The sequence below is a fragment of the Camelina sativa genome, chromosome 4 (genome assembly GCF_000633955.1).
Source record: "Camelina sativa cultivar DH55 chromosome 4, Cs, whole genome shotgun sequence".
Lineage (NCBI taxonomy): Eukaryota > Viridiplantae > Streptophyta > Magnoliopsida > Brassicales > Brassicaceae > Camelina > Camelina sativa.
In genome coordinates this window covers 10,617,261-10,629,581 of record NC_025688.1, presented here as the reverse complement: position 1 = coordinate 10,629,581, position 12,321 = coordinate 10,617,261, and the positions used below count along the sequence as shown (strand labels likewise).

At 39.5% G+C, this 12,321-nt stretch overlaps 1 pseudogene; it reads left to right on the top strand.

Moving 5' to 3' along the window:
• The window catches only part of LOC104783731, a 19,646-nt pseudogene extending 14,390 nt beyond the window's left edge, over positions 1 to 5,256 (top strand).

Here is a 12,321-nt window from a genome sequence, read left to right as displayed (position 1 = left end):
AAAGAAGATTTTAGCAAAATGCTTTTATGCCTTAAGAATAAGAAGAAAAGAGAACCATAGCAAATAAGTAAGAATCCCCCATTCCACTAGAAAGATCAAATAAGAAACCTCTCCTAAGACTTTAAAATCAAAAGAGAAAAGGGTGAAAGAGAAGAGAAGAAGTTAAAGGGTAGCACTAGGATCAATTGGGTTTAGATTAATAGGATAAACACTTTGGGTGCCTTTGGGTAGAAAATATTTTGTTCTTGTATGTGTCTAAGTGTTCTTACCTTTAGCATTTTTCTAAAGCTCAATTCATTTTTTATGAGAGAATCTTGATATTGACAAACCCCACTCTAAAGAGAGACCATCATTGTCTCTAAACCTTTTACTGCCAAGCCAAATGAGTTTAAGCATTGCATATAATTGATTCATGTTCTTGATTAATGAATGTTAAAGGAAATGGTTGATTTGAATGCATGTGGACATCTAAGGCTCAAATCAGTAAAGGTTGTGATATGCTTGTCTAAAATCTTTAAGTACAGCTCATTCAACTTGCATCATAGTACTAGTAACTTGGACATTGATTCTAGATGGTCTATTTGCAAGCTTTAGGAGCTGAGATCCCACTTTCAAACCTCACCTACCTTCTTATGTCTTGTTCATTTGCTTGAGGGCAAGCAAAGACTAAGTTTGGGGGTGTTGATGTTCATATATTTTACCCTGTTTTCCCTTAATATATTCACATCTTTTGCATCTTTTGCTATCCATTTTGACCATTATTGCATAGCTTTAGGACTGTTCTTGCATTAGAGTTTAGTTGCATTGCATTTGCATCTTTTCATGCATAAACAGGTGATTTTGGAGCTTAAGGAGCATGGAAGCAATGCTGAGGAGAAGTGAAGCAATCATGAGGAGAAAGCAAGAGAGCTAAGACTGAAGAACCAAGGTCCGGAGTCCAACTCGACTGCCCACTCGACCAGACACTCGACCGTGTGCTGAGAGGGACTCGACCGAGTGGGAGGAGCACAAGAGGAGCCAACTCGACCGGTCACTCGACCGAGCACCAGGTCGAGTTGGTCGAGCCGCCTGGCTATTTTGTCTTTTAGCGTTTTTAGGGCTTCCACTACTTTTTCTATATAAGGGCTTGTACCTGCAGCCATCAAAAGAGTTCAGCTTTTTAGAGAGTCAAAAACGTAATTTTTACCTTTTTGGGAATTATTCCTTTTGTACTTTTATTTTTAGATCTTGTACCTCCTTGAAGGAGAAAAACAAAGAATTCTTGGATTTTGTTGGTTCCATAACTTTCAAGATATTAAGAATTTGTGTTTGATTCCTTCTTCAATATTGTAGATCTTCATCATTTTCTGGGTTTATGAATTTGATGTTCATCATGTGTTCTTTTGAGTAGTTGCTTAGGATCTTGAGGATGGGTTAGGCTGGGTTGTGTTTGAGGTTTGTTTGATTTGGTCAAGCTTGATTGTTGTAGATCTCTTCTAGGCTAGATGTTCTTAATGCTGATCCTATATCTGAGAGGGTAGGATCTGATTTCAAGCCTCTTAGCATCACACCAATGTCTAAGGAGCATAGATAAGGCTAGATCTAGAGACTATCATTAGGCTTGCTAAGAGATTAGAAGTCTTGTTTGATTTTTGACATATTGCTTAATGCCTGCTTGTGTAGATTCTTTACTTTGTGAGAACAAGTCTAGAGATGCATGAGTTTGATTGTTTCTTGCCATGAGAGTGGATTAAACATGTCTTAGAAATATATGTCTAGAGATTAGCTCAAGTTGTTTGAGATTTGTTGACCAAGTTAGATGACCTCAATCATAGTCCAGCCCATGAATCCCTCCTCAAGACCTTCCTTGTTTATTGATTTCTTAGCCTAAATCCTGTTGTTTGATCTTTGTTTGATTCGTTTTGGTATTGCTCTGTTTTTCTTGTGTTGCTCTGTTTTGCGTATTTGTCCAGCTCGACCCTGCACTCGATCAGCACTCGATCGAGTGCTTGCTCGAGTTCCAACCCAGAACTTGTGTTTATGATTTGTGTTTGTCCTGTTTCACCCTAGTTGCATTTCTGTTGCATTCATTTAGTATCCTGTTTATTACTTACCTTGCATTAGTTCAATACTTGCATTCCCATAGTTTCTATTTCTGTTTGTTATAATCACTCTGTTCCATTTGCATTTAGCTCCTAGTTTCTGTAGTTTTACTTTCTGCACTTTACATTTCATAATAGGATTGTTAGTGACAAACATCCTTTACATCTGGCTTGACTTAGACTCATATACACATCTTAATTGTTCACAAACACTCAGATTGGATTGACACCTCTTATACTACAATTGCATAAGGGGAATTGAAACACCCTAACATCCATTCATTCATAAGTCATCATTCCATACATCATTCACCACCATTCACAAAAATAGTCAGTTTCAAAAATAATTCAAAAACTTACCTTCACAGATCGGTAATGAAGGAAAGTCTTGAGCTTGTTTACCAAGCCTTGGTTTTAGACGTCCTCCTAGTCTTCATGCATCTTCTATGTTAATCACAAGGAAGTTGTGATCTTGGGCCTGCGAGCCCACCAATGGCCAAAAGTCACCTCAAACTGAATCGAGGTCATGACTCATGGTAGAAGGGGGTGCAACGTCTTCTTCATGTTGGTCTTGAGTTGTTGAGAAAATAGCTCGACCAAACGGCTCATGTGGAGGTAGTGATGAGATGACTTGTTCCATGAGTTTTTCCACGTACTTGTTGAACTTGTGTTGAAGCACTTTAGCTCGTATGTTGTCGTGTTATGGCTCAATCAAAGACTTGTGGTGTTTGTGGTTTAGATTCTTTGTCCGGTTTTGATGGACCATCCAGTTCAGTTGGGATGTCCTCATCACTCCCACCCTCTTCAAAAGTTTTTGACCTCAAAACTTGATCTCCTACATCAAAACGAGTTAAATCAGTACCAATAAACGTAGGAATTACGTTAAACTCACCAGGCAAGTCAATGCGATACGCATTTTTGTTGATCTTTTCTAAAACTTTAAACGGTCCATCCCTGCGAGTTGCTAGCTTTGAACTCCTTTGGTAGGCCTGGGCAAAAAAACCGATAACTGATAACCGAACAAAAAACTTAGTTTTGGTTCGGTTTTGGATACTTTTAAATAACCGATTGGATTATATATCTTTTAAGAATCGGTTTCGGTTCGGTTTCGGTTAGCAACCGAATAACCAAAATAACCGAAGTAGATCATATATGTATATGTATATGTATATAATCCCCTACATAATAAAACGGAAGTACACAACTTTTTTTGTAGATTATATAATATGGGTTATAAAACTAATTATTTGATATGTTATATGTTATATGGGTTGTAACCATTGATTAATTTAAATATCGATTTAAGATTCTCTTAAAAAGGATATCGAATGAATATCATCAAATCTCCCAGCAATATCTAATTAACCATAAATAAGTAACAAAATCTCTTTGACTAAAAAAAAAGGTAACAAAATCTCAATATCTAAGCAGAGGTGAAGAAGGAGGATGTTACAAAATTTAATAAACTTCTCACAAAGGGGGATTGGAAAATCATTGAAAATTTTTAGTCACTAAGGTGCTAGAGCACAGGTTGATTTTAATCGCTAGAATTTAACCGCGTACGAGCACGGGTTAGATTATAGACAACCACATATTGTCCAAAAAACATTTTTAAAAAATCATATAAATTATATTTTGTATAAAAAGTGCAATAGAAATAAAATGAATTTCAACTCATGCTCTAGCACAGATATCATTGTTTGCTTTTCCTGACTTCAACGTTAATACAGTAGCCCTAATTCCCTAGTAATACACATAACACAAACCGGCGGCAAACTTCGGCTCCATCATTGCCTCAAACATCTTTGACAGAAGAATCGAAGGTAAGGATTCAAATCATCTCTGACTGAGTCTCTCTCTTTTAATTTCTTTAATCGATATGTCTGAATTTGTCTTTAAAGTGAACCATTACTACATTAATTTTGCAAATTGCAACTATACAATTTGTCGTTTATGATCCTTCTATAGAAATATTTTTTGTTCGTTGACCATTGTGTTTGACGCTTTCGCAATTGTGATTGTGGCTTTACATATATGTGATCGTACGTGTCTACGTGAATAAGTGGTGGGGTAACATGAGTTGTATTATATGTATTTTAATTATGATAAAAGCAAGTCTTTGATATACGAACTGTTTTTAACTTCTCTTTGTTACTTTGTAGATGGACTCAAGTAATTTTCCACAAGAACAAGAAGGAAACGAGGAGGCTGAAAACATTACTCAAAGTCCAGCTACGACAAGTGTCCACAAAGGCAAACGAAAAGAGAAACCTGGTGAAACTACTTCCAAGCCACCACAATCACAAAAACCAATGAATCCAAGGTCTCCTGTGTGGGATCATTTTACAAAAATTGAAGGAAAAAAAGGCAAGTGCAATTGTAACTACTGTGGAAAGGAGTTGAGTTGTCTTGCAACTTCTGGGATGTCAAATTTGCATACACATATGCAGACTTGCAAGGAATACAAGGCATGGAATGAGGCAAAGCAAAAAAAATTAGAACAAGATGGTGCTGAAGGCAATATGAAATTAGCGAAGGTTTCTAAAGAGGTATTTAGGGAGGCTACAAACGAGATGTTGGTATTAGCTGAATTACCTCTATCATTTGTTGAGTGTCTTGCTTGGAAACATTTCTGTAATAAGTGCAAACTCTACCAGCCTCGTTCGCGCAGAACAGCCACAAGTGACATTGTGGAGTTTTTTGTAAAGAAGAAAGAATCTCTCAAGAAGCTGTTCAAGTCTACAAAGCAGAGAGTGTCTCTTACAACATACATTTGGGTTGCTAACACTATAGGTGCAAGTTATATGGTCATTCTTTGCATTTTGTTGATGCAAACTGGAATTTAAGGAAGTTTATTATTGGTTTTAAGAATGTTTCTGACCACAAAGGATCAACTATATCAGCAGTTCTTTTGGAGTGTTTAGCTGAATGGGGCATAGAAAAGATCTTCACCCTCACAGTTGACAATGCCACAACCAATACTTCAGCACTCAAGAAGTTCACAGATGGATTTAAGTTATTGGGAGATGACTCATTGGTGTTAGGTGGAAAGTATATGCACATATGGTGTGCTGCTCATATTCTGAATTTGATAGTTAAGGATGCTTTACATGAGGTGGAGGCTAGTGTGACTGTTATCCGTAATGGGATCCAGTATGTGAGGTCTAATAATTAGAGAAGGAATGCATTTGAGCTGCGTGTTGACAACGCTAGGATGACCCGAGGAAGCATGCCTTTGGACGTAAGGACCTTTGGTTAGGGAACCTCTCTTGGCGCATATGCAGCCAAACCCATTCTCTCGGCTCGAAGGTTATCTCCTTTCTTCCTTTGTTGGCGTGCTTCACGTATTGTTTGGTCTTTGCTTCAATGTTTTCCCGGACCTTTTGATTTATCCTTTTAACGAATTCGGCCTTTTCTAATCCCTTGTAGTTGATATCTTTGACTTGTAGTAAGGCCCAAAGTTGTTAGCGGATTTACTCCTTAGACTACTTCGAATGGCGTCTTCTTGGTGGCGTAGTAAGAAGTGCGGTTGTAGGCGAACTCAATGAATGGGATACACTCCAACCAATTCTTCATGCTTTTCCCAAGTGTGACTCTTAGTAAAGCCGACAAGGTGCGGTTCACCACTTCGTTTTGGTTGTCGGTTTGAGGGTGGCATTCATGTAGTCGAGAATAGAAGTTAGTTCCAAATTTTCTCCATAGTGTCCTCCAAAAGTGCCCTAAAAATTTTGTGTCAAGATCCGACACAATGGTTTGTGGTACTCCATGTAGTCTTACAATTTCCCTGAAAAACAGTTCTGCGGTTTGTGTGGCATCATTCGTTTTAGCGCATGGAATAAAATGTGCCATCTTAGAAAAGCGATCTACGACGACAAAAGTGGAGTTTTTGTGGTGGATCTTTGGTAGGCCTAGCATGAAGTCCATGGAGATGTCTACCCAGGGTGCGTTGGTGATAGGAAGAGGCATGTATAATCCAAGTTGGATCCTCGACTTGGCCTTCTTGCAAATCACACATCTCACACAATGAGCTTCTACAGTCTTCTTGAGATGAGGCCAATAGAAATGCTCCTTAACAACAGCTAACGTCTTATCGACTCCAAAATGGCCCATAACGCCTCCTCTGTGGGCTTCCCGAATTATGAGCTCCTTAAAGGATCCTTGTGGAACGCAGAGCCTCTAATCCCGGAAGAGAACCCCATTTTAAATGTAAAATTTCCCGTTAGCTCCTTTGATGCTTTCCTTGAATATTTCTCCGAGCTTCGGGTCTTCTCCATATAACTCCTTGATTAGTTCAAAGCCTAGTACCTTAGCTTGCATAGTGGCGATCAAAGCATGCCTTCGTAACAAGGCGTCAGCTACAATGTTGTCTTTCTCCTTTTTGTATTTGATACAATAGGGAATCGTCTCTATAAACTCCATCCAGAGACCATGCCTCTTCTTTAGATTGGTTTGACCTCAAGGTGCTTAAGCGTCTTATGGTCCGTGTGGATTACAAATTCCTTGGATAAGAGATAGTGCTGCCATGTCTCCAAAGCTCGAACTAGTGCATACAGACTCGATCCCAATACCGGACGCGTCACACTCAACCTCAAACACGACAACTTGCCACGTTGGTACAAGATCCACCATCAATAATTAAATTACATAACTTTGCTTTGATAGTACAACGGGTGTGAAAAACATTTTCACCTTGCATGGTTTCAGTAGGATCCACCATTGCACTTAAGACTCGTGGTGCCACTAGGAGCTCTCCGATGTCCGGGTATTCAATGTCTCCATATTCACCATGGGGTTATGTGTCCTCCTCATCATGGGACTCATAGTCTCCGGCGTCGGTAATAAGCATCATCCTTTGGTTTGCGCACTCCTTAGCCAGGCGACCTCTCCCCCTGTACTTAAAACATGTAATGTCTCTAGAACGTGTAGGGTTAGCTGACTTACTTGATTCAACTTTAGGTGGTTCCTTGTTAGTCTCGTACTATTTTCCTTTAAAGCGAGAGTCTACTTCCACTGCTTTGCCTTTGTCTATAGGTTTGTTGTTACTTGAGGCCCAAGGAAGTTGTTGCTTGTTACTATAGTGGTATATTTTCGTTTGACTTGGCCTTCCGCTTGAAGAGCTAAATGGAAGAGTCCTTGCAGATCTTGGTACACTTGCATCTCCACCTTGTGGCCTGCCATGTGTGACTCCTAATCCTTGCGTAGCACCAAACGGTTTCTTAAGCGCTCAAACTCTTCGAAATACTCCTCCACCGATTTGTTTCTCTGTCTATGGGTTTACAAATGAGATTGTTAGCATTTAGATTTTACAATTAGAATAAAATTATATGTCGGTTTGAGTTTACAAATGAAATGGCTAAGGTTTAGATTTTATAATTAGAATGAAATTATATACAAGTTTGAGTTTATAAAAGAACTGGTTGAGTTTTTAATTTTCTAATAATATATACAGATTTTGTTTCTTTATTTTATAAAAAAGTGAATAAAAAAAGTTCTTAATTGTATTATGACATGTCACATTCTCATTGGTTTAATTAAAGAGAAGTGAACAAAGGGGTTGAACCCAAGAATTGAATACTTGGGTTCACTCCTAGGGGGAAACTTGTTCACTTCTTCCTTTTCAACCAATCAAAATCTTCTATAAATTATTTCATTTAAAATTAAAAATTAAATTACAAAAAGCAAAACAAATTAATGAAACAAATTCTGTATACTTTTAATTAAGGAAAGTTAAATATTGGTTTGGTTTAGATTTTACAATTAGAACAAAATTATGTGTCAGTTTGGGTTTACAAATAATATGATTATGATTTAGATTCTATAATTAAAAAAAAAATTATATGTCGGTTTGGGTTTTCAAATAAATTGGGTAAGGTTTAGATTTTTCAATTAGAACGAAAATTATATGTCGGTTTGAGTTTACAAATGAGATGTTTAAGGTTTAGATTTTATAATTAGAATGAAATTATATACCGGTTTGAGTTTATAAAAAAAAGATTTAAATTATTAATTTTATAATAATATATACAGATTTTGTTTTCTTATTTTATAAAAAATGAATAAAAAAGTTTTTAATTGTATTATGACATGTTACATTCTCATTGGTTTAATTAAAGAGAAGTGAACAAAGGGGTTGAACCCAAGAACTGAATACTTGGGTTCACTCCTAGGGTGAACCTTGTTGTTCAATCCTTCCTTTTCAACCAATCAGAATCTTCTATAAATTATTTCATTTAAAAATCAAAATTAAATTAAAAAAAACAAAACAAATTAAAGAAATAAATTGTGTATGCTTTTAATTAAGGAAAGTTAAATATTGGTCTGAGTTAGATTTTACTATAACATTCGTGTTCTGGAATTATATTTTGGGTTGTGTTGAATAAATCAAAAGAGTGAATTTTAATTAATTTCGGTTTAATTATCGGTTTAATTAAATCCTAAAGCCCTAGACTTTGTTTTAAAGTGTCACCTCCTTTGTTTTGATGGAGTGTCGACATTGGGAGTCACAGAAAAAGAGAGAGACAGAGAGCCTTGGTCTATTTGGTGTGAAGGAGAAGGAGAGAGATCAACAAAGCTTTGTCTTAGAAAGATGGAGAAGGAACATATCGTCAGTTTCGTACACTAGAAGTGAATTTGAGTTAATATTCTAGGAGATATCGTCAGTTTCGTGGGGCGTTTCATCTCTCTTGCGGATTGAGATCAACGGGTGTTTCGGGATCGATTGCGGTTTCACCTGAGATCTGATCGTGCAGAATTTTTGTGGGAAGCTTCGTTACGTCTAGGGATAGCTTTTCACCGAAAGGATTTGATAGTTAACGGTTGGGTTCTTTGTTTAGGATCTCGTCTTTGAAACTGTTATTTTATGATGTTTCTGTCCAGTTTTGCTATAAAGTCGTTTTTGGTTGTGTGGTTTGTTGTGGGCGTTTCTGGGCTGTTGCAGACGTTAGGAGAGTATCAACTGGTTGTATTTGTTGTTATAATCAGTTTGATAAGGTGAGTGCTTGACCATGAGCTTATCTGAGCGATTGGGTTGTATGACTTGTTTTGTGTGATGATATGTAGGTGTGGTGAATGTGTTTTTTGGGTGTTCTATCTAATGGCTGATTTGTTATGTTTTACTTGTGGATGTACTCTTGATTTTGTTGTGTATAGGTCGTAGAATGGAGGATCGTCTCACTGGGTATTTTTGGTAATACTCACGGATCTCATTGTATTTGTGGTGCAGGTAGAGACTGAAAGGACCTGACCCGTTTTTTTTAAATAATAAATAATAATAATAATAAAGTACAACTAGTGGTCTCATACCCACTAGCCACCTAACCACAATCACAACCAACGGCGAAATAACCAATACCAATAAATAACCAATAATAAACTAATATTATAAGCAATAATCAAATATATCAATTCCAATAACCAACCACAGGGGAACATAGAACCAACGATCCAAACAATGTTCTAATGACCCAACTCTAGCAACCTAGCAATGCCAGACAACAACCAATCGAGTCCCTAGAACATCCTCCTCTTCACTGCCTTGATTTCACGATCACACTTTGCCTTTACCTGCACCACAAACACAAATTGCAATGCATGAGTATTTAATAAATACTCAGTAAGGCAATCCTCCCATCCACTGGGCTATACACACAAGCAATAGAATTACTCTAACCATTAAACAACAATCAACAAAACAAACCAGGCACTGCATCGACCGATACAAAAGGGAAATTGCATCGACCGACGCATGATCTGCATCGACCAATGCGAGGCTCACTTGCATCAACCGATACTCACATTGCATCGATCGACGCATGCTCGACATAGCACGAAATTCCTAGTTGCATCGACCAAGGCCTCTACATGGCATCGACCGACGCTCCTAGGTCAATCTGCGTCGTCCTCGCATTGCATCGACGGACGCACAAAGTTCATCGACCGACGCACATGCCGAGCATCGTTTTCCCCGAAGCTTCTCGCCGAATCTTTGTTCCTACACCTACAAAACTCGATCTCAAGCCACAAGAAAGCTTCCTAACACCCTAAATCACATTCTAACAAGCCTAACAACACATAAACAACAGATTAGAGAAATCTCCAGCTTAGATAAGCCTTGGTCATACACTTACCTTTGCCAAGAAGTTCTGAACCTTAAACATGCAAGAACACACTCCTAGGAAGCTCCTACAACGATCTTAGCTACAGATCTCTATAGGAAACGCCTCCAAACACCAGAAATAACCAAGAACACTCAAGAACATTTGGGGAACTTTTTCTCTCTTTTCCTTTCTCTCAAAAGCGGCTAAACACGACTAAAGAGAAAAAAGCTCGATTTAAGGGTTTTCCTCACCCAAAACGCAGCGTTTAACTTAAACTTGTCCACACTAACCAGCTATGCATCGACCGATGAACATAGTGCATCGCCCGATGCAATCCCTAAACCGGGATTTTGGTTTGCGGATGTTACAATTCTCCTCCACCAACATAGATTTGTCCTCGAATCTCGAACAACCATCAGCCAAGGACTCCCGTGCAACCGTCTCCACGGCCCGCACTCCTCCGGCTGATCTACAAAAGGTCACCTCTAGGCAATAGACTCAGGTTCCAGGCATTATATGCGCTCGACTTTTGGACTTTCCTTAACTCACAGGCCTAAACCTTGAGTTTTTATTGGCTCCTCATCAGACCGAAGCTTGCATGCCAAAATATTGGCTCCTCATTGGGCCTAAGCCCGCATGCCATAATATGTAAGGAAGTCCAATATTCGTCTCTCGGAATTCCACCCTATAGCATACCCCCGGATCGTCATCCGAAGTCGATATACCAACCATACTCCCAAGCCACAAAGTCTTAGAATATGACAGTACTTGGAGAACCTTAGTCCCCCAAGAGTCGCAAGCAAACAATTCTGAACACGTCTGAGTTCTATCCTTATCCAAGTTTCCTTACCGTTGCTCGCGTAAGACAACACAATGTCCTTCTAACCACATATCCCCTCACTGGGATACCTCATGACCACACAGGGATCATCTCACTGCCCCACGGGCCGCCATAAAGGCCAAACAAATGTCCTAAACAGGACCGCCACCAAGGCCAAACAAATGTCCTAAACAGGACCACCACCAAAGCCAAACAAATGTCCTAAACAGGACCGCCACGAAGGCCACTCGTTCCAAAGAACCGTCACAAAGACCACTTGTCCCGAAGGACCGTCACAAAGACCACTCGTCCCGAAGGACCGTCACAAAGACCACTCGTCCTGCAGGACCGCCTAAACAGGCAACTCTGGCTAAACAGCCCGCCACTGTTGGTACCGTGATCCGTCACTTCGGATCATGGGCTTGGGCCTTGGACAGACGTTGAGAATGGGCCTAAGACGGACAAATAAGATGGGCCAGGACGAAATGAAACCAGCCGCTCGGCTGAGATGCGGAACACCGAAGTAAAAGAATAACGGTCGGGCAAAGCATCTCGGAGTTCGGAGATGGTTCAAAAATCAAGCAATAAATCGAATTAATGAGAGCACGGGATTTGCGGAGTAAATTGATTCGACTTTAATTTTAATTAGACTATAAATAAGAGAGGGTGGGGATGTAGAAGGGGGTCGAAAAAACTTTCACTTGGCAATAATTCCTCACTTTCACTTTGCAAATAGCTATTTACTCTTTTACTATGCTCGGAACTAGAACGGTGATAAACAATGAAACAAACGGACTTAATTCACTTCGGAACTCAGGTGAAAACCTCAGTTCTCACATTTGGCGCTAGAGAGAGGGGGGTATTATCACCTATACTCTTGCTTGTTCCGATTTCCTACCCGAATCCGCTTCGTACAAACGCTGCTATGGCTACTGACTCTTCCAACCATGTAACTTTAGAAACCATTCAGAAACTCTTGCAGGATTTGACTGAGAATGTGATCGCCAGCAAGCAGCATCCGCTGCTCTTGCCGAGCGTTTCGACACCCTGGAAGGGCAGGTCTCCACCCGCTTGGAGGAAGTCACTACGTCGATAACCGATCTTTCAACCTCTCACCGCGCATATGCCGATCGGTTCGACCTCTTGTCCTTCGATCCAAACCCTCGCAGGCGTGCTTTGGATTTCACCGGCGTCGTTCCACCTTTCACCTTGCAGCCGGCAGCAGCAACCGCCACTCCGGGAAACACTTTCCCACCCCAACTAAGTACTCAAGCACCACCACCGTTGGTTGGCGATAGCCACACTCCAGTTCAGCACGACGTCG